This window comes from Rhinopithecus roxellana, chromosome 11 (genome assembly GCF_007565055.1).
Source record: "Rhinopithecus roxellana isolate Shanxi Qingling chromosome 11, ASM756505v1, whole genome shotgun sequence".
NCBI classification, from domain to species: Eukaryota; Metazoa; Chordata; class Mammalia; order Primates; family Cercopithecidae; genus Rhinopithecus; species Rhinopithecus roxellana.
In genome coordinates, this window is record NC_044559.1 from 82,889,412 (window position 1) to 82,912,337 (window position 22,926).

The 22,926-nt window shown below is 38.5% G+C and overlaps 1 long non-coding RNA gene across 4 annotated transcripts in view; it reads left to right on the plus strand.

The window, feature by feature from the left end:
* The window catches only part of LOC115900274, a 117,884-nt gene that overhangs the window by 14,041 nt on the left and 80,917 nt on the right, over positions 1 to 22,926 (plus strand). The window contains exons 1-2 of one of the 4 annotated variants that reach the window (XR_004059925.1): positions 1,295 to 1,333; positions 19,446 to 19,527. This is a non-coding gene — a long non-coding RNA (uncharacterized LOC115900274). Of the gene's footprint in view, positions 1 to 1,294; positions 1,370 to 1,609; positions 1,788 to 19,445; positions 19,528 to 22,926 lie in introns of those variants that run through there. The other 3 variants (XR_004059924.1, XR_004059922.1, XR_004059923.1) reach the window with 3 other exon arrangements.

The following is a 22,926-nucleotide window of genomic DNA, read 5'->3' on the forward strand; positions in this document are numbered from 1 at the left end:
GACACACCACTACGTTGATCTACGATTGTGTTCTTTTTTTTTTTTTTTGAGATGGAGTCTCGCTATGTCACCCAGGCTGGAGTGCAATGGTGCAATCTTGGCTCACTGCAAGCTGCACCTCCTGGGTTCATGCCCTTCTCCTGCCTCAGCCTCCTGAGTAGCTGGGACTACAGGCGTCCACCACCACGCCCAGCTAATTTTTGTATTTTTAGTAGAGATGGGGTTTCACCGTGTTAGCCAGGATGGTCTCTATCTCCTGACCTCGTGATCTGTCCACCTCGGCCTCCCAAAGTCCTGGGATTACAGGCGTGAACCACTGCACCTGGCCTACAATTGTATTCTTAAGTGATAGAAAGCAATTTCCTTCCTTTTCCCAAACAAAACATATTTAACTCTTACTTTCTAGGAATGCACTGAAGAAAATCTCACATTATCAGCTTGAATTTCGTTTTCTTGCTTCAGGATTGTCAGTCACAGACTTGCAGAATGTAAACACTACAGGTACTCTTAGCTCAAACTGTTCAGAGATGAGTAAACTGAGGTATACAGAGGCAAAACACATTGCCTGTGGTCACTGTTTGTGAGTGACAGAATTGAGACTGAGGCTTATGTCATTTGCTCTTTTTCCTCCTGTGCCCATAACTTCTCAATGTGTTCTCTCATGCATCAAGAGGAAGAAAATATTCTGCACTGATATGTGTAGCAGGTGCTTCCCAAAGATTTTTGAAGTTGAATTTATTCCTTAAACCAGGCTTCCACTGTCTAGCAGGCAGCATACTATCTAAATCCCCCGGCATCCATCAGATTCTCTGGGTCAGTGATTTGTAATGGGAACCTTCTATAGTTGGGATAGAAAGCAATCAATGCAAGGGGCTTACTTTCCTAGTTCCAGGAAAGAGCCTGGTAGGCCTGTTGGTCTCGCCTCACTCCCTGGTGGGCCGCAGTTCCAAAGCCATGGAGTTTGGTGCCTCTTCCAGAATAGAGAGTGGCAAATCTCTTCCCTATGGGGGCTGATCTGCTAAACATTTATCTAGGTTGACTCCGTCTCCAACCTGCAGGGTAAATTTTTAGCCACTGATATGGTTTGGCTGTGTCCCTAACCAAACCTCTTTTCGAATTGTAATCCAAGTTGTAATTCCCATGTATCGAGGGAGGGACCTGTGGGAGGTAATTGAATCATGGGGGTGGTTTCCTCCATGCTGTTCTCATGATAGTGGGTGGGTTCTCAGAAGATCTGGTTGTTTGATAAATGTCTGGCACATCCGCCTTGTCTCTCTCTTGTCTGCTGCCATGTAAGATGTGCTTTGCTTCCCCTTCACCTTCTGCCATGATTGTAAGTTTCCTGAGGCCTCCCCAGTCATGCAGAACTGTGAGTCAATTAAACCTCTTTTCTTTATAAATTACCCAGTCTCGGGTAGTATCTTTATAGCAGTGTGAAATGGACTAATACAGCCTGTGTCTGAAAAATACTTTTACCTTTAAGAAGAGGAGCAACTGTTAAGAAACTAACCCATTTCCGTTTAACTTCATTGCTTCTCTAGCTTGTAATGAGAGGTGTAAACCAAAGACATGCACTTGCTAAAATGATCTTTTGTGGCTGAAAATGATTGTTACATGTACTAGTAAATAATCGTTTCTATTTTGGTTACTAACAAAATGAACAGGCTCTGCTTTTCATAATTGGCTTCATGAGTGTGGATTTTGGAAATAATTCTAGGGGAACAGAGGGCCTGGAAGAGGAGCCCAATCAAGTCACTCACTGCAATAACTTAAGCAACAACAATGCAGTAAGTAAAAACCCTCTCAGATCTAAAATACTGGTTTTCTGTATGTCAATTTCTTAGTAATTTCTTCCATTTCCTATCCACTACTCTAAATTATTTTGATTTTTCTGTATTTGGATATAGGAACCCAGTGGTGCTGTCCCTGTCCGTCTGTAATAGTCTTTTCTCATACTGCTGATAGAGACATGCCCGAGGCTGGGAAAAAAAAGAGGTTTAATGGACTTCCAGTTCCACATGGCTGGGGAGGCCTCACAATCACAGCAGAAGGCAAGGAGGAGCAAAGCACGTCTTAAATGGATAGCAGCAGACAAAGAGAGAACTTGTGCAGGGAAACTCCCGTTTTATTAAAACCATTAGATCTTGTGAGACTTACTCACTATCACAAGAACAGCATAGGAAAGGCCTGCCCTCATGATTCAATTACCTCTTACTTGGTCCCTCCCACAACACATGGGAATTGTGGGAGTTACAATTCAAGATGAGATATGGGTGGGGACACAGCCAAACCATATCACTGTCCCACCCACCTGCAGCTTCAGTATCCTCCATGTTCTCCAGAACAGAGTCCAAAGACCCAAGCAAATCTCCCTAAGTCAACCCACTTCTCCAAGCACAACTCTGAACCTCCTTCCACGTGCTGCCACTCCAAACTTTTCTTTTGTTCCCTAACCTTCTGGACTCCTTCACACTTTCACACCTTTGCAATATCATCTCCTTTTCTCCCCCAGTAGTTAACTTTCTCTCCGTCCTTTAAGACTCATTCAGGCCTTTCCTCTCACATCCCCATCACGAAGAGTGTTCTTGATTCAAGCTCTAATGCATTACTGGGATGCGTTCCTCCTGCTGCTCTCTAGCTTGGCTCCTAAGGACTTGGGATTAAGTTACTGCCACAAATGCAAACTGTGTCCCTCTCTTGTCCATTCCACACACTGCTGTGCTGGGCAAAGCTCATTGTATATGTTCATAAATCCTTGGTGAATTAATGAATACAAGAAAAGAACCAATTGAGTGATTTTCTAAAGCACAAAAATATCACTTTGTTACTCATACCCTTAGAGGATCCTTTTAAACTCATTGCTGATGGAATAGAGACTTTCCACAACCAGCTCCATTTTCTCTCCCTAGCTTCATCTCTGTTGCTCTCAACTCCCTTGTTGTTCACACTCCACATGCTCTGGAGACACCAGGGTGTCTCCATCCTTTTCTCATGCTACTCCCCTGGTCTGGAAAGTTCTTTCTGATATGGTTTGGCTTTGTATCTCCACCCAAATCTCATGTTGAACTGCAATTCCCAAAGTTGGAGGGAGGGACCTGGTGAGAGGTGATTGGATTGTGGCCACAGATTTCCACCTTGCTGTTCCTCTGATAGTGAGTTCTCATGAGATCTGGTTGTTTAGAAGTGTGTAGCACTTTTCCCTTCACTCTCTGTCTCCTGCCGCCATGTGGATATGTGCTTGCTTCCCCTTTGTCCTTCCATCATGATTGTAAGTTTCCCAAGCCCTCCCTAGCCATGCCTCTGGTACAACCTGTGGAACCGTGAGTCAATTAAACCTCTTTTTTTTAAATAATCTACTCAGTCTCAGGCAGTTCTTTATAGCAATGTGAGAATGGACTAATACACTTCCCTTCTTGACTTTCTTGTGAACATCTCCCACTTTGCAAAACACAGCTCATATCCTCAATGATCCTCTACCTGACTTCACACAGCACAAAGTGCTCTCTCTCCCACCTCTCCCACTCTCTCAGTGGTTTCTAAATTATGGGTTATGACTCATTAGTGAGTCATTGCATTCAGTTTAGCAGGTCCCACCCAGAACTTTAAGCAATGAAATAGAAAAGTATCAAAAAACCTCTGTCACAGTAAAAGTATAAAACGTGTTTCAGTGTCTGTAAGTGTGTGTAACGGGTGTGTGGGGGTGTATGCTGATTCACAAATAAATGGGTGAGTTTTGTAGTCAATTCCATTAGTTACTAGTATTTCTGAGGAAATAACTTTCCTCTGGGTGAAGCTATCATTCTCCATTATGTGTCAACTATGTTGCTAGGCCCAGTGAAGGATACTGAGTTAGATTTGGGCTTAAGCTTTAGCTCGGACATAATTCTAGCACCAAATCTCTATTCCATTATTTTCTCTCCTTTCCATCTTAAGCATTCACAAGTGCATTTAGCATTGCTGCAGTTCTTGGATCTAATGTCCTAAGAGAGTTGAATGCTTGTCCTAGTGTGCCTAACAAGAAAGAGTACACTTTTCAAAGAACCTAGCTATTCATGCAGTGATAGGCATTTTGCAAGTAAATATTCTCATTCTCCAAGGACCCTCAGAGAGCCATATCAGTAACACAAATAAAAAGCTCCCATTGGTACAATCAGAAAGACTGACTTTCCTTTGCCATGGCTAGTCTGCCCATTTTTAGCTACCAAGCATCAATTCCAGATTCTCAGATTCCCCTTCCTTTCTGCCTGTAGCTCTATCTCTTTGAGCCCTGATGCTGACATGTATGTTAGAGGAAATCAAGATAAGTTATTATATAGAATGCAGAGCCTAGATGGAGTTCAGTCTCTGGAATGAAATTAATTATTTAAGTAATGAAATGTGAGTAATGCACTGAGGACATAGAGCAATTTTGTGTGATTTTCCAAACTCCAAACTGCAAAATACTTACAGAAAACTTAACATGAATTTGGCCATATACTAGAGTCTTGGGTCATGTAGTCCTGGTCACATGGTTTGTATATCACATCGTTTTCTGGTGTTTTAATTTTGCCTGGTGGTGAATGATCAAAGGCCTGTTGATGGAGGAAAAAACCCACTTTGATAGTCCAAAGGGATTTGTGTGTGGACTTAAGATTTCCAACAGCCTTCTCTACTTTTCTCACTCAGAACATGTTTTTCTCCCCCAAGAGAATTCTTTCAAGCTAAGGTTGCTTTAAAAACTAGAAAGGATAAAAAAGGCCCATAAATACACCACAGTAAGTCACTGGGAAAGCTAGAAAGAAAATCACCAGCATCACTGAGCTCGTTAGCACCAGCGGGTGCTGCACCGAAGTGAGGAGTGGGGAGCCCGGCTGCCTGGGTTCAGATTCCAGCTCTGCCACTTGCTTGTCTTGTGGTCCCAAGGAAGACCCAAAACTCCTCTGTGCCTCAGTTTCTTCACCTGTAAAGTGGAAACAAAAATTATCTACTCTGTGGAGGTGTTTTAAAGAGTCATTTAGTAAATATATGCCAAACGCTTAGGTCTTTCCCTGACATAAGTACTCTATCCTGTTACGATCATTAACTGTTGAACAGAGTTGAAAACTACTCTGTTCCATAAGAAGGCAGGGAAAGAATTTGCCATACCCATACCTGGTTATGACAATGAAATGTATTCTTTCCTCCTACCCATTACCTACAAAGTAATGATCATTAAAGCATGTGAATCCAGGGAGGATTCTAAGGTCCAATACATGTTCATGGTGAGGAAGAACAATGACAACATTCACAGTATGTTTCTCTTTTGATTTTTATTCCTATGGTGAATTAGTGTTCTCCCAGCTTTTCAAAAGGCATAATTGACAAAATTGTCTATATGTAAGGTGTACAACATGACATTTTAATATACATATACATTATAAAATGATTATCCTAATCAAGCTAATTAACATATCTATTACCTCATATAGTTAATGTATTTTTTTTCTGGTAGGAAAATTTGGGATCTACTTTCTTAGCAAATTTCAAGGATACAGCAAAGTATGTTTGTGTTTTTTAAAATTTTTATTTCAGTAGCTTTTGGGATACAAGTGTTTTTTTGTTACATGAATGAATTATATAGTGGTGAATTCTGAGATTTTAGGGCACCCATCACTGGAGTAGTGTACATTGTACCTAAAGTGTACTTTTTTTTTTTTTTTTTTAAACTGGAGTCTTCCTCTGTTGCCCAGGCTAGAGTGCAATGGTGTGATCTCGGCTCATGGCAACCTCCACCTCCTGGCTTCAAGCTATTCTCCTGCATCAGCCTCCTGAGTAGCTGGGACTACAGGCGCCCCGACCACGCCCTGCTAACTTTTGTATTTTTAGTAGAGACGGGGTTTCACTGTTGGCCAGGCTGGTCTTGAACTCCTGACTTTAGGTGATCTGACCACCTTGGCCTCCCAAAGTGCTGGGATTACAGGCATGAGCCATTGTGCCCAGCCAAGTGTAGTTTTTTTATTCATAGCTCCCCACCCATTCTCCCCATCCTGAGTCTCTAGAGTCCATGATATCACTCTGTATGCCTTTGCATACCCATAGCTCAGCTCTCACTCATAAATGAGAACATAGAGTTTTTGGTTTTCCACTCCTGTGTTACTTCACTTAGAATAATGTCCTCTAGCTCCATCCAAGTTGCTGCAAAAGACATCATTTTGTTCTTTGTTGTGGCTGAGTACTATTCCATGATATATATGTGTCACATTTTGTTTATTCACTCACTGGTTGTTGGGGACTTAGGTTGGTTTCATATCTTTGCAATTGTGAATTGTAGCACAGAATTATTAACTATGATCACCATACTGTACATTAGATCTACAAAACTTATTTATCCTGCATAACTTTGTACCCTGTATCCTGAAACATTGCACCCTTTGATCAACGTTTCCCTCCTTCCCCATCCCCATTCCTGGAAATCTCCATTCTACTCTCTGCTTCTGTGAGTTTCACTATTTCAGAGTCCACATCTAAGTGAAATAATGCAGTAACTGTCTTTCATTTAACTTAACATAATGTCCACTTTGTTTAATCTATGTTGTAGCAAATGACAGGATTTCCTTCTTTTTAAAGATAGAATAATATTGCATTGTATGTGTACCACACTTTTTTCGCATTCACCCATTGCAATAGAAAGAACTTTGTTTTAGGCCAAAGGAAAAATCACAGGATACTTAGATATATGCCATATCTTGGTTATTGTGAATAATGCTGTAATAAATATGGGAGAGCAGATATTTCTTTGACATACTTACTTTCTTTGGATATATACCTTGAAGTAGGATTGCTGGATCATAGATAGTTCTATTTTTCCTTTTTTCTTTTTGACAAAACTTTACACTGTTTTCCATACTGACTGTACAAATTTACATTCTGAATAACAGTGTACAAAGATTCTCTATATCTTTACTAATACTTGTAATTTTTTGTCCTGTTGGTAATAGCTGTTCTAACACATGTGAGGTAATATCTTACGGTTTTCATTTGTATTTCTCTGGTGATTAGTGATGTTGAACATCTTTTCCTGAACCTGCATTTGTATGTCTTCCTTGGAGAAGTGTCTATTAGGTTTTTTTTTTTTTGAGATGAAGCCTTGCCCCGCAATCTTGGCTCACTGCAACCTCCACCTCATGAGTTTATGCAGTTCTCCTGCCTTAGCCTCCTGAGTAGCTGGGGTTACAGGCACACACCACAATGCCTGGCTAATTTTTGTATTTTTTTTTTTTTTTTATTAGAGACAGGGTTTCACCATGTCAGTCAGGCTGGTCTCGAACCCCTGACCTCGTGATCTGCCCACCTCAGCCTCCCAAAGTGCTGGGGTTACAGGTATGAGCCACCATGCCTGGCCCAGGTCTTTCGTCTATTTTTAGGTTACATTATTTGTTTTTTTTACTATTGAGCTGTTTGAGTATTTTATGTATTTGAATATTAACCCTTATTAGGTAAATGGTATACAAATATCTTCTCCCATACCATAGGTTGACTTTTCATTCTATTGATTGTTTCCTTGGCTGTGCAGAAATATTTTAGTTTGATACAAATCTGTATTAGGCTGTTTTTGCCTTGCTGTAAAGAAATACCTGAGGCTCCATAATTTATAAGGAAAAGAGATTTAATTGGCTCATGGTTGTGTAGGCTGTACAAGCATGGCATTAACATCTGCTCGGTTTCTGGGGAGACCTCAAAAAGCTTCCAATCATGGCAGAGAACAAGGTAGGAACAGGTATGTCACATGGTGAGAGTAGTAACAAGGGAGGGGTGCCACACACTTTAAAATAGCAGAACTTGTGTGAACTCAGAACCAGAACTCACTTATTATCATGAGGACAGCACCAAGCTACTCATGAGCGATCTGCTTCCATGGCCCAAACACCTCTCAGTAGGCCTCACCTCCAACATTAAGGATTATATTTCAACATGAAATTTGGAGTGAAAAAATATCTGAACCATATCAAATTCAATTTGCCACTTTTTGCCTATTTGGTTTTTGAGGTTATAGCCAAAAGCTTACTTACAGAAGTCTTTCCCATATGTTTTTTGCTATCTGTTTAGTTTCAGGTCTTACAGTGAAGTCTTTAATTCCTATTGAGTTGGATGAATATAAAGTGAGATAAAGATTAAGTCTTACTCTCCTGCATGTGGATATCCAGTTTTATCAACACCATTTATTCTTTGCCTATTGTGTGTTCTTGTGTTCTTGGAACCTTTGTTGAAGATCAGTCAACCATAAATGTGTGGATTCATTTGGCGGCTTTCTGTTCATCTCCATTGGTCTGTATGTCTGTTTTTATGCAAGTACTCTACCCTTTTTATTATTATAGCTTTGTAATATAATTTGAAATTGGACTACGTGATCCCTCCAGCTTTATTCTTCTTGCTCAAGATTGCTTTGCCCATTCAGGGTCTTTTATGGTTCCATATAAATTTTAGAATTGTTTTCTTTTTATATGAAAAAGCCTTTGGAATTTTGATAGGGATTGCATTAAATCTGTAGATAGCTTTGGGTAGTATGGATATTTTAATAATAATAATAATTCTTCCAGTCCATGAACATGAGGTATTTTTCCATTCATTTGTGTCTTCTTCAATTTTTTTTGTCAGTGTTTTATGTAAGTTTTCAGTGTATAGATTTTTCATCTCTTTGTTAAATTCGTATTTTTAACGTTCTTTTAAATAGAGTTGTGTCCTTAATTTCTTCTTCAGTTAGCTTATTGTCAATATATAGAAACACAATTGATGGTCAGGGCTATAGGCTAGGCCTGAGGTTAGGTGAATTTACTGCTTGGGATGGGCAAAATTAGAGGTCATGCTCCTTAGAAATGCATGATTAAGATTGTTTCACTGTCAGGGTGGAGCTATTAGGTGGGCTTTTGGCTGAAGGAGTGGCTCTTTGACCTCCCAGATCAAGCTAGTCTGGCCCCTATTCTCCAAAATGTGTGGAGGTAGAAGTTTCCTTGCCTCGGTGGGGTCATTATGGGAGCTTTTTGGCTAAGTGGAGCTGCTGCTTGATTTTGTAGGTAAGGAGGTCTAGCCTTTACTCTTCTCCTAAATGCGTGGAGGTGGGAGTCTTCTTGCCTAGGTGGGGGTTGCTCGGGTGGGTTCTGAGGCTGGGTGTGAAGACTAGCAGTATAAGGACTCAAGCTGAGTTAAACTGCCTGCCATGTTTCTAAAAGTCACCAGTCCAGCTTTGCAAGTGAGTTAGGAGGTTGGCTAGTGTCTGTGATCAGGTGCTGTAGCTGGCAGGAATTTATTACTAATTCAATCTCATTGCTTGTTATTGGCCTCTTCAGGATTTCTGTTTCTTCCTGGATCAATCTTGGGAGATTGTATGTTTCCAATAATTTATCAATTTCCTAGGTTTTCTAGTTTGTGAGCACATAGTTTTTCACTGTAGTCTCTGATGTTATCAATTGTAATGTCTCTTTTTTATTTCTAATTATGCTATTTGGATCCTTGATTCTTGTTTTAGTTAGCCTAGCTAGTGGTTATCAATATTATCTTTTCAAAGAACAATTTTTTCATTTCATCGATCCTTTGTATTTATTTTTTTCTCAATGTCATTTGGTTCCTCTCTGATCTTAGTTATTTGTTTTCTTTTGCTAACTGGGTTTGTTTGTTCTTGTGTTTCTAGATCCTTGAGGTGCAATGTTAGGTTGTTAATTCCACTTAGTTGAAGGTTTGTTAGTTCCACTTAGTCTAAAAGTTCAGTTTTTTAAGTTAATTTGTCTTTGTTAATTTTTGTCTCAATTATCTGTCTAGTGTACGTGAGATATTGAAGTCCTTTATTTTTATTGCATTGCCATCTATTTCTTTCTTTGGCTCTAGTAACATTTGTATTATGAATTTGGGTGCTCCAGTACTGGGTGCATATATATTTAGGGTTGTTATATACTCTTGTTGAATTTATCTCTTTATCAGTATGTATTGGCATTCCTTGTCTTTTCTTACTGTTTTTGGTTTAATATTTGTTTCATCTCATATAGGTATAGGTACTCCTGCTCACTTTTGGTTTCTGTTTCCATGAAGTAACTTTTTTTAACCCTTTACCTTTAGTCTGTGTGTCTTTACCAGTAAGGTGAGTTTCTTGTAAGCACATATAATTAGTTCATGTTTAAAAAAACCCATCTAGCCATTTGTATCTTACAAGTAGAGCATTTAATCCGTTTATATTCAAGGTTAATATTGATATGTGATGTTTTATTCCTGTCATAATGTCAATTGTTATCTAGTTGTTTTGTGGATTCTTTCTTTTTTCTCTGTCTTTGTGGCTTCTTGGAGTTATGTTGTATTGCCATTTGAGTTCCTTTTCTTCCCCTTTTAATTGTTTATAAGACTTAGGAGTTTTACACCTTTTTGTGTTTTATGATGTCTCTTTTTTCTTAATATAGGCATTTCTCACTATAAATTTTCTGCTTACAATTTTTTCTTGCTGTATCTTCTAAGTTTTGGAATGTTGTGTTTACATTTTTATTTGTCTCAAGACTTCTCACATTTATTTTTTGATTTATTCTTTAACCTATTGATTGTTCAGAAGTGTGTTAATTTCCATGTGTTTTTGAATTTTCCAATTTTCCTCTATTATTGATTTCTGGTTTCATACCCTTGTGATTGGAAAAAGATACTTATTGTAATTTCAGTCTTTTTAAATTTGTTAGGACTAGTTTTGTGGCTTAACTTATGATCTGTATCATCTATCCTAGAGTATATTCCTTGGGTACTTGAAAAGAACGTGTAGTCTCCTGCTGATCACTGGAATTTTCTGTATGTCTGTTAGGTCCATTTGGTCTATATTGTTGTTCAAGTCTGCTGTTTCTTTTTCTTTCTTGCTTTCTTTCTTTCTTTTTTTTTTTTTTTTTGACGGAGTTTCACTCTTGTTGCCCAGGCTGGAGTGCAGTGGCATGATATCGGCTCACTGCAACCTTTGCCTCCTGGGTTCAGGCCCTTCTCCTGCCTCAGCCTCCCGAGTAGGTGGGATTACAAGCATGCACCACTAAGCCTGGCTAAGTTTTGTATTTTTAGTAGAGACGGGGTTTCTCCATGTTGGTCAGACTGGTCTCGAACTCTTGATCTCAGGTGATCCACCTGCCTCAGCCTCCTAAAGTGCTGGGATTACAGGCCTGAGCCACTGCCCCCGGCCAACTCTGTTGTTTCTTTATTCATTTTCTGTCTGGATGATCCATGTATCGTTGAAAGTGGGGTATTGAAGTCCCTCCTATTATTGTGTTATTGTCTGTTTGTTCTTTCAGTTCTGTGAATAATTGATGTATTTAGGTGCTTCAGTGCTCTCTGCATATATATTTACAGTTATTATATCCTCTTGATGGATTGTCATTTTGTCATTATATGATTATCTTCTTTGTCTCTTGTGATTTTTTTATCTTGTTTTTATTTTGTCTGATATACATATAGCTACTTTTGCTTTCTTATTTGCATGGGGTATCTTTTGTTCCTTCTCTTTCAGCTTATGTAGACCTTTAAATCTAAAGTGAGTCTGTTGTAGGCAGCATGTAGTTGAATTATTTTTTTTTAATTCATTTAGCCATTTTATGTCTTCTGATTGGATAATTTAATTCACTTATGTTTAAAGTAATTATTGCTAGCTTAGAACTTATTGTTCTTCTGACTATTTTTTAGTTCCTTTGTTTCTTTCTTTCTCTCTTGCCAGCTTCCTTTGTGGTTTGGTGATTTTTGTAGTGATATGTTTTGATTCTGTTATCTTTCTCTTTCTGCTAGAGACTTTTTCTTAGTGGTTATAATGAGGTTTATGTAACAGAAAACAGTCTTTAGTTACAACATTCTACTTTGGTTGAGTGCAGTGGCTCATGCCTATAATCCCAGCACATTGGGAGGCCGAGGCAGGTGGATCATGAGGTCAGGAGATCAAGACCATCCTGGCCAACATGGTGAAACCCTGTCTCTACTAAAAATACAAAATTAGCTGGGCATGGCGGCATGCACCTGTAGTCCCAGCTACTCAGGAGGCTGAGGCAGGATAATTGCTTGAATCTGGGAGGTGGAAGCTGCAGTGAGCTGAGATCGCGCCATTGCACTCCAGCCTGGGTGACAGAGTGAGACTCCATCTCAAAAACAGTAACAACAGTAACACAAAAATTCTACTTTAAGAGGATAAATTTTTGTAAAAATTGTACACTTTAATTCTCCTTCCTCCACATTTTATATTATTGATGTCTCAATTTACATCTTTTTGTAATTTGTGTTTATTAACAAGTTACTGCAGCTCTAGTTATTTTTAAGACTTTTTTTTGCTAGAGGTAAAAGTGATTTGTGCACCACAATTACAGTATTAGAATATTCTGAATTTGACTATATTCTTACTTTTGCAATGAGTTTTATTTTCACAATGTTTGTTAGTGTCCTGTTGTTTCAACTTGAATTGTCTTTGGGCTCACTGATGGTTTTTTCTGCTTGATTGAGTCTGCTGTTGAAATTCTTTATGAAATTTTTCAGCTCAGACTTTGTATTCTCTATTTCCAGAATTTCTGTTTGGTTCTTTTTTATGGTATCTGCTTGTTAACCTACTGATTTTATTCACATATTGTTTTCCTGATTTTGCTTAGTTATCTGTTTTTTTTTATAGCTCACTGAGTTTCTTTAAGTTGGTTATTTTGAATTCTTTGTCAGACCATTAATAGATCTTAATTTATTTAGGATCAGCTACTGATGCTTTATTTATTTATTTGTTTTTTGCTGGTGCCATGGCTCCCTGATTATTTATGATCCTTGTAATTTTGAAGAAGTATCTGAACTTTTGAAAAAGTAGGTACCTCTTCCAGTCTTTATACCCCAGCTTCAGCAGAGAAAGCCTTATAGCGGTAAGCCTGTCCAGGGATTTTGGACAGGCTGGCTGCCAGTGTCTGCAGGTAGGCTTGCCATTGGAGTCCTCAGATGGACTGACGTGGTATCTGGGTCAGTAGGTGAAAGAGTCTGGAGCCTGAATCTGCAGGTGCTAGTTTGGTGCCTGAGGCCATGAGGCCAAACCTGGAGCCTAGGGTCATGGGGATTGGCCTGGTGCCAGGATTCAGTGGAGAAGGCCTGATACTGTGGTTCATGGTGAATTTGTGTACTCAGTTTATCCTCCTCCTTCCATGTGAATGGCACCTCTGTCTGCACTTTAGCTTGGGAAAGAGATGACATGGGTAATGTGAAGCTGTTCTTCCTACCATGTTCAATCTATTTTTTCTTATTTCTGTTCTACACTCAGGTGCTATAATTTCTCATCTGAATGACTTAGCTCTTGTGAAGGTCCTTTCATGTGTGGATGGTTGTTCATGTTGATGTGTCTATAAGGGAATGAGTGTTGGTTTCTACTATTCCATCAACTGGCTGACATCATCAATTTCAACTTTTTTCTTGTATTTAAAATTGGGTAAATATCCCAAGCAAGTAAGAAAATTGATACTCACAGTGACCTCTTCAACAGAAAACCTCACACATTTGGTTTTGAGTCCTCAGCTTTGATTATTGTGAAAATGACTGTAATGTGATTTTGTGTGAAAAGCTATATTACAGAACTTAATGATACCAGGGATTTGCTGATATTTCCTACATCTACATACCTTTATTAGCAACTTCACTCTGCATCGTCACCTGCAGATTTCCCCCTGATGTATAGGGTCATGGATACTCTTGTCCCTAGGGACATTTCCCAAAAAATGTTCTCAGAAGAATGCAAATACCAAGAATAAAGAGTGTGTATTACCCAGAACCTGATAGACCATCATCCATATTGTACATTCTAAGTGTCATATCTAGCTAACCTGTGTTTGGGGTCAATTCACACAACTTCTGAGCAATTTCCTTCTTGTCACAAGTCATTAGCTCCCATGATGTGTGATCACTCCTAGTTCTCCTAAAATAAAAATGATGATACTAATATTGTCATTTAAAAAATAGAGATATTATTTGTGTGTTCAGCGTTTTGATTTGTAGCTGTATTGCCCTTAGTCTGTTTCTTTCTTAATTTGTTCATTCATCCAACATTTCTTGTTCCTATTTGTCATCCATACAACTTATGTCTGCCACAAGCAGTTGAAGAACAGTTCTGGAGGGTCACATTAAAGATGCTGATGTAGAAACACAATAATGTGATGTGTGCATTACAATCTTTGAATGTATACTGTTTATGTACATTATATAGTATACTCTGTAGAATTAAAAGGAGAAATTATAGTTTGTAGAATACATTAGATTAGGAAACCAATCAAAATCATTTCTTCTGTGACCGATTCCCATTGTTTGACTGTATGCTGTGAAGAACATTAAGCAGAAGTACAGGTGATCTATTATCCCTTCATGGGGTTTTTGCAGAAATTTCCTACCTCCTCCCTTTGTGTCTCCCACAGTATGGAATGGAGCAAGGATGGGAACTGGGCTTTCCAAACCTGCAAAGAGTGTGCTGTCTCTCCAGGAACTACCATATCTCTGATGATGATGGGGTTTTGTGAAAAATCTTAGCAAAATAATATCATAGGTCATCTAATAGTTATGCTTTGATAATCTGTCTTTCAAGGGGATCAGGCTATCCCAGTCAGAAACTAAACCCCAGAATAGAGACAAATTTAAAGTCAGAATATATTTCAGTGGTCAGTGACTTTGTGGATGTGAGGCTGAGACCTGTGAAGTAGATGACCTTTCCTAGATCACACAGCAAATCAGTGAAAAAACCAAGAGACAGAATTGAAATCTCTGCCTTGCAGTCCATTCCACGAGGTTGCCTCTTTCTACAGCATATTTATTTATTTTTACTTTAAAATTTTAAAAGAATGCACAAACTTTTATACATGTAAGTAACTCTGTTGGATGGTGTGGTACAGTGTACCATGGCTGAAAATGGGGTTCTGTGGCTTAGGGCAACTCAAAATCTTTACCCTTCCTGCATTTGTATATAAAATGAATATTGTAAGTTTTCAATGGTTTTATATATACCTAACATGGTGACTGGAAGAACTATTGTTTTTGAAGCTGGAATTTGTAGAGCGATTTTTTTTGAAGCTGGAATTTGTAGAGGGTATTGTATAACTAAGAAAATATCTTTCCAAAATATCTGCCCTGAATAGACCCAGTAATCTTTTTATTTCCTAAGTAGGAAAACTTAAATGCAGACAGACACTAAGTAATGTTTCCTGACTCCAAATGTTCACAATATTCATTTTAAAAATCAGATGTGTCAATTCTAGCTCTTTGTGTATACAAGTACCAATGTTCTCACATGCTATCAGTTTCTGGAAATACCCCAATGCAATGGGATTTGAGACACAGATGGGACCTCTTTGGCTATCTACATGAGAAGACAGGAGAGAATAATGGTTGAAGAAATGTGCTTTGAGTCAAGATGGTCTGGTTTCAAGTCCCATCTCTTCTGAATACTACTATGTGGCCTAGAGAATGTTACTTACACTCTAAGCCTCAGTTTTCCTATGTAAACTTGAGACTACTAAATAGTATCTACATTTTTTGGGTTATGGTGATAATGACATGAGTTAGTAGAGATAAAGTATATCACTCATTACTTGGTACATTCTGAGGACTCAGAAATAACCATCAGTATTACTATCTATCCTCACTCTTTACTCTTCAGTATGATTGAAACCCAGAGGATTTCAGCAACTTGCCCAAGTCCACACAGTTAGTGGTGTAATCAGAAACATTATCCAGATTTCTTAAATATCAATAAAAGATTGATTATTGCCTCTAGTCAGGAAAAAAAATTCAGCCTAAGAATATGATGTAATTAATGAATCTTCTCAAACAGCATAATCTCTCTTGATTCCAATGAGTACTACAAAATATAGGGGGGGCCATGAATGGGAAATGTTTTTTCTCAAACTTGTATCATGCCTAGAGAACTTTTCTTAAAGACTTCCACCTCATGAGTTAGAGAACTAGGCAGAAAAGTCCCAAAGATATTAAATAATGCAGTTTAATGATTTCCTCAGGGGAATCTTGGATATAGAAAGAGATAAAGCATCTCTTGCTGATAAAAAGAGCCTCAAGAGAGAAGTTTAAGTTGAATTCTGTAAAACCAACGCTTATGACTTCATTGTTGCAAAGAGCCTCTGAAGGATGCAGATGGAAAAAAACATATTTCAATTTATTTTATATCAAAGTAGTGGGTTGTCGCTGAAACTACGGTTTCTGGGGAACTATAGTTTCAGGGACAACTGCAATCAGTTGAGCTTTATAAAAAGAATAGTGTTTGCCTGGTTAATGGAACTAGTGATACTAAGATACCATTTGGCTACCTACCTGTTGTCATAGGAAAGGGTCTGGTCCAATGGCGTGATACAGTCAGCTTACACTGGCATGTGAGAAGTCACTGCGCCTGTCTCTTCTCCAACTGGTGTTCAGTGACATCATGTTAACTCAAAATCAGTCGTGATGGGAGAGTTTACACCACAGAAACTGGCAAATGCTACAGAGTAGGGCTTTTCTCCCTCACGCCACTAGGGATACTTCCTACATAAATCATCTTAGGCAGGTAGGAATGAGTGAGTGTGAGAGTGTGTGTGTGTGTGTGTGAGAGAGAGAGCACGCACACATGAGAGACCTACTTTCTTTTCATAAGTAGCCTGGCACTTTTCATGTGTTATGATTTAGAAATGACTTTTTAAAAAGTATATACTCCCTAAAATGAATTCTGAAAAAAAAAAATCTTATTTTCAGTTGAATTCTTCATGGTTTATTAATCTAATCTGAAACAAAACAACGAAACCACAAGGGCAAATCTTATTTGAGAAAAAATAATGCTAGCCAGTAAAATATAAAAGGTGCAGATATGAAAGTTAGAAACTGTGAAAAAGTGTATTTGGGAAGGTTTTTGAATTTTTGCCCTTTGTGGGCACTGAAATCCAGTGAGAGTCACAGAGCTAGGGGAGACCTATAGGTTCATTGTGTAAATTACAGACTCCCAATGGTTTTGATTTAAAAGAGGCTTGATCAATAAGCCATTGTGCCTCAGTCTCATGTAGAAGGTACTAGACAAGGTCCCAGTGCAGATGGCGGTTCAATTGTCTCTGTCATGACTAATAGAAAGGGGAGGTGGGAGAACATTGGCCAATTCTGCTAACTGATCTGAGCTCACCTGCTCAGGTACTTGCTGTGCTGAAACAACTTGGGCCTCCTGCCAAGCATGGAAGCAGAAAAGAGTTGTTGTTTCTGCAGATCACTGGGTCCCCAAGTGGAATGAACTGAGCCAGCAGGCCCAGAGCCTTTTCCTTAGCTCTAATCAGATGCACCATTAATCTTTTCTTAGAAGTAAAGGACAAGGAGAGGGTTACTTTAGCAGACGGTCCCTTTCTATAAAATAAAACATGAGGTATGGGGAATAAGTGTCCCTTCAACCTCATTATCACCCAGAGGACAATGTGAGTGTTATGAGAGCAGGAGACAGAGAGACCCAAGTTCAAATCCTGATCAATGACTTCCTGGTTAGGTGGTCTAGGATAGGGTTTTACAAACTCTGTAGGCCTCAGCTTCCCCATCCGTAAACTGGGATGGTAATAGGCTGTGGTGAGATTTCATGGGGTGCTGCATGGAAAACCTTAGCACAGCGCCTCATTTATGACAAGTTCCCAATACAAGTCAGCTAGTGGGAAAATTATTGTGTGTTGTACGTTGCATAGTAGCTTTGGAGAAGACCAACGGTAGCACAGCTCGTCACTATGGCTGCTTGTTCAGTGAAGGCCTAATCATTTCTAAAGGTTGCAAACTACACTTGAAGTCTTAATTAAGGTTAATAAATTCCATACTGATTAGAACAGTAACAACCACTGTCTTTTTCTGTGGGGCTACAGCTATTGAGTTGGAGAATATTACATTATTGCCAAGGTCAACATCTCCTTAATGCCAAATTTCAATGGGAAATTAGGAGGCAAGTTGGACAGTTCTAGAGCCTCAGGCCCTTGCTAAAAAGTCCATCTTTCAACTTTCCTCCTAATTCAGCCCAGGGAAATAGGTAATCAACAGTCCAACCTCCTCAAGAAGAGAGAGAAATGTACCTTTCTACCTGATTCACCTTGAGACATACAGGAAGATGCTTAAGGAGGATTCTATATTTTGGTCAAATGGTTATGTCTATGTAAAGATTTCTTGTGTGTATGTACTTTCTTTTTAGAATCTCAAAGACTTATTCCTTACAGTTTAATGGTGTCAAACTTAATTTTTTTAAAAAAATTCACCTTATGTACCTAACTTATCCCACATCATTTGAAATCAAAGAAATGTGGGCTCAGTCCTCCAGTTACAAAAGGTGTAACTGTGGGCAAGTTAGTCTTTGTGAAACCCAGCTGTTCCCCTCTGTAAAATGGGGTAATAGCATCTACCTCAACTGATTGAGGATTCAATGAGATGCATATATGAAAGCCCTGGTGCTCTAATTGATAAGAGCACCTCTTTTGTCCTTCCTTTTTACCTGAAAATGGAGAAATAACCTTGTAAATTTCATGTGTTGATTTTCTAACAACAGACAAAAGGTTATGACATATATTGCATGTTATAATTTAGTGGAACTGCTCTGGCAAAATAAAAATAGTGGTACGTTGGGCTCCCTAGGAAAAACATGTTTAGCTGCGATTAATGTAGACCACTGATGAGTATTAATAAACTAGATAGTGGAGATATCAAGATAATAATGTCTACAGCATTGGTAAAGCTGTGACTCAAAACTTTTTTATGGAGGAAAAAAATAGAAAAACTGCAGTGGAAAATGATGTTTTAAATTTTACCATTGCTTTCATTTCATTTGCAAGTCTCTGATCCCATTTTTAACACATTATAGAGTGAAATTTGTATAAGATGATGATAATTTTATTATAAAATATTAATAAAGCACCCACAGGCATTATGAAAATGATTGTTACCATATCTATCCTGAATTGAAGCAGATGAGTTAGTGAGCACTGAGGAATATTATGCTGGATATATTCGAGGCTTCATTTTAATTCTGTTTGCCAAGGGAAATGCCATAAAGGAAGAATAAAACTGTTTTCTAGCCACTCATATCATAACACACATTTGCAATTAAAAGCAGTCCATCTTTTGATTACAAAGGTGATTTTCAGGGTATTATTTTTAACTCTTTGTTGAAACAAGCACCTCCTTTCTCCATTAACCTCCCGGGAGAAGGTAGTCTGCCCTTACAATTTAAGGCACATCTTAGAGCCTTCCATGTAATTTACACATTGCAAGTTTGCTAATGGGTTCTTTATATCAAAACTACCATACACAGAAAATCTTTCTTTGAATCTTCGTCTTGAAAGAGACATAGAAACCTGTGAAATTGTAAGAGAAGGTTTTATGAAATTGTGACTAAGTTAAATGGAGTTACACTTTTGAGAAGTCAGACTTTACCTAGAAATTTAATGACAGACGCAAGAGGATGTCAAATTCAAATTCAAGTTTCTTTTTCCTCTCAGCCTTTTCAGATTAATGCCAAGAAAAGATATGCAGAAGAGACACCCATGTCATTGGACAAGAGGTTCTAATATTACGTAACAGGTAATGTAATTTCCCATTTTGCTATTTGATAGTCCTGTCTATAGCATACCCAGAGAAACCCTTGGGGAGTTGAGCGATTTATGAGTTCCACAAATTTTTCTCAATGTTGCTACCTTATGTATCACATTTAAATACGGCTATTCTTCATTAAGAAAAATCAAATATCCACAACAATAGCCATGAAGCAACAGATACATTTATTCTGCTTCTCCTCCATTGAGTGATGCTTATTATATCAAAGAGTTTTCGTGGTATTGGAATTGTTCCTCCAGAGCAAACAGGTGACTAATGATTAGAAAGACTGGTCTATGGTCGATGCAAGGGGTCAGCAAACTCTAAGGACCAGACCCAACTCTGGTCTGTGGCTTCCTTTTGTAAATAAAGTTTTATTGGAACACTGCCACGCTCACTTGTTTAGGTATGCTGTTTTCTTTTTTTTTTTTTTTTTTAAGGTGGGTTTTATTTGTTTATTTATTTATTTATTTATTTATTTATTTTATTATACTTTAAGTTCTAGGGTACATGTGCATAACATGCAGGTTTGTTACATATGTATACTTGTGCCATGTTGGTGTGCTGCACCCATCATCTTGTCAGCACCCATCAATTCATCATTTATATCAGGTATAACTCCCAATGCAATCCCTCCCCCCTCCCCCCTCCCCATGATAGGCCCCGGTGTGTGATGTTCCCCTTCCCGAGTCCAAGTGATCTCATTGTTCAGTTCCCACCTATGAGTGAGAACATGTGGTGTTTGGTTTTCTGTTCTTGTGATAATTTGCTAAGAATGATGGTTTCCAGCTGCATCCATGTCCCTACAAAGGACGCAAACTCATCCTTTTTTATGGCTGCATAGTATTCCATGGTGTATATGTGCCACATTTTCTTAATCCAGTCTGTCACAGATGGACATTTGGGTTGATTCCAAGTCTTTGCTATTGTGAATAGTGCCACAATAAACATACGTGTGCATGTGTCTTTATAGCAGCATGATTTATAATCCTTTGGGTATATACCCAGTAGTGGGATGGCTGGTACATCTAGTTCTAGATCCTTGAGGAATGGCCATACTGTTTTCCATAATGGTTGAACTAGTTTACAATCCCACCAACAGTGTAAAAGTGTTCCTATTTCTCCACATCCTCTCCAGCACCTGTTGTTTCCTGACTTTTTAATGATTGCCATTCTAACTGGTGTGAGATGGTATCTCATTGTGGTTTTGATTTGCATTTCTCTGATGGTGAGTGATGATGAGCATTTTTTCATGTGTCTGTTGGCTGTATGAATGTCTTCTTTTGAGAAATGTCTGTTCATATCCTTTGCCCACTTTTTGATGGGGTTGTTTGTTTTTTTCTTGTATATTTGAGTTCTTTGTAGATTCTGGATATTAGCCCTTTGTCAGATGAGTAGATTGCAAAAATTTTCTCCCATTCTGTAGGTTGCCTGTTAACTCTGATGGTAGTTTCTTTTGCTGTGCAGAAGCTCTTTAGTTTAATTAGATCCCATTTGTCAATTTTGGCTTTTGTTGCCGTTGCTTTTGGTGTTTTAGACATGAAGTCCTTGCCCATGCCTGTGTCCCGAATGGTACTACCTAGGTTTTCTTCTAGGGTTTTTATGGTATTAGGTCTAACATTTAAGTCTCTAATCCATCTTGAATTAATCTTCGTATAAGGAGTAAGGAAAGGATCCAGTTTCAGCTTTCTACTTATGGCTAGCCAATTTTCCCAGCACCATTTATTAAATAGGGAATCCTTTCCCCATTTCTTGTTTCTCTCAGGTTTGTCAAAGATCAGATGGCTGTAGATGTGTGGTATTATTTCTGAGGACTCTGTTCTGTTCCATTGGTCTATATCTCTGTTTTGGTACCAGTACCATGCTGTTTTGGTTACTGTAGCCTTGTAGTATAGTTTGAAGTCAGGTAGCGTGACGCCTCCAGCTTTGTTCTTTTGACTTAGGATTGTCTTGGCAATGCGGGCTCTTTTTTGGTTCCATATGAACTTTAAAGCAGTTTTTTCCAATTCTGTGAAGAAACTCATTGGTAGCTTGATGGGGATGGCATTGAATCTATAAATAACCTTGGGCAGTATGGCCATTTTCACGATATTGATTCTTCCTATCCATGAGCATGGTATGTTCTTCCATTTGTTAGTGTCCTCTTTTATTTCACTGAGCAGTGGTTTGTAGTTCTCCTTGAAGAGGTCCTTGACATCCCTTGTAAGTTGGATTCCTAGGTATTTTATTCTCTTTGAAGCAGTTATGAATGGAAGTTCATTCGTGATTTGGCTCTCTGTTTGTCTGTTACTGGTGTATAAGAATGCTTGTGATTTTTGCACATTAATTTTGTATCCTGAGACTTTGCTGAAGTTGCTTATCAGCTTAAGGAGATTTTGGGCTGAGACAATGGGGTTTTCTAAATATACAATCATGTCATCTGCAAACAGGGACAATTTAACTTCTTTTCCTAACTGAATACCCTTGATTTCTTTCTCTTGCCTGATTGCCCTAGCCAGAACTTCCAACACTACGTTGAATAGGAGTGGTGAGAGAGGGCATCCCTGTCTTGTGCCAGTTTTCAAAGGGAATTTTTCCAGTTTTTGCCCATTCAGTATGATATTAGCTGTGGGTTTGTCATAAATAGCTCTTATTATTTTGAGGTACGTTCCATCAATACCGAATTTATTGAGCATTTTTAGCATGAAGGGCTGTTGAATTTTGTCAAAAGCCTTTTCTGCATCTATTGAGATAATCATGTGGTTCTTGTCTTTGGTTCTGTTTATATGCTGGATTACGTTTATTGATTTGCGAATGTTGAACCAGCCTTGCATCCCAGGGATGAAGCCTACTTGATCATGGTGGATAAGCTTTTTGATGTGCTGCTGAATCCGATTTGCCAGTATTTTATTGAGGATTTTTGCATCGATGTTCATCAGGGATGTTGGTCTAAAATTCTCTTTTTTTGTTATGTCTCTGCCAGGCTTTGGTATCAGGATGATGTTGGCCTCATAAAATGAGTTAGGGAGGATTCCCTCTTTTTCTATTGATTGGAATAGTTTCAGAAGGAATGGTACCAGCTCCTCCTTGTACCTCTGGTAGAATTCAGCTGTGAATCCATCTGGTCCTGGACTTTTTTTGGTGGGTAGGCTATTAATTATTGCCTCAATTTCAGAGCCTGCTATTGGTCTATTCAGGGATTCAACTTCTTCCTGGTTTAGTCTTGGGAGAGTGTAAGTGTCCAGGAAATTATCCATTTCTTCTAGATTTTCTAGTTGATTTGCGTAGAAGTGTTTATAGTATTCTCTGATGGTAGTTTGTATTTCTGTGGGGTCGGTGGTGATATCCCCTTTATCATTTTTTATTGCGTCTATTTGATTCCTCTCTCTTTTCTTCTTTATTAGTCTT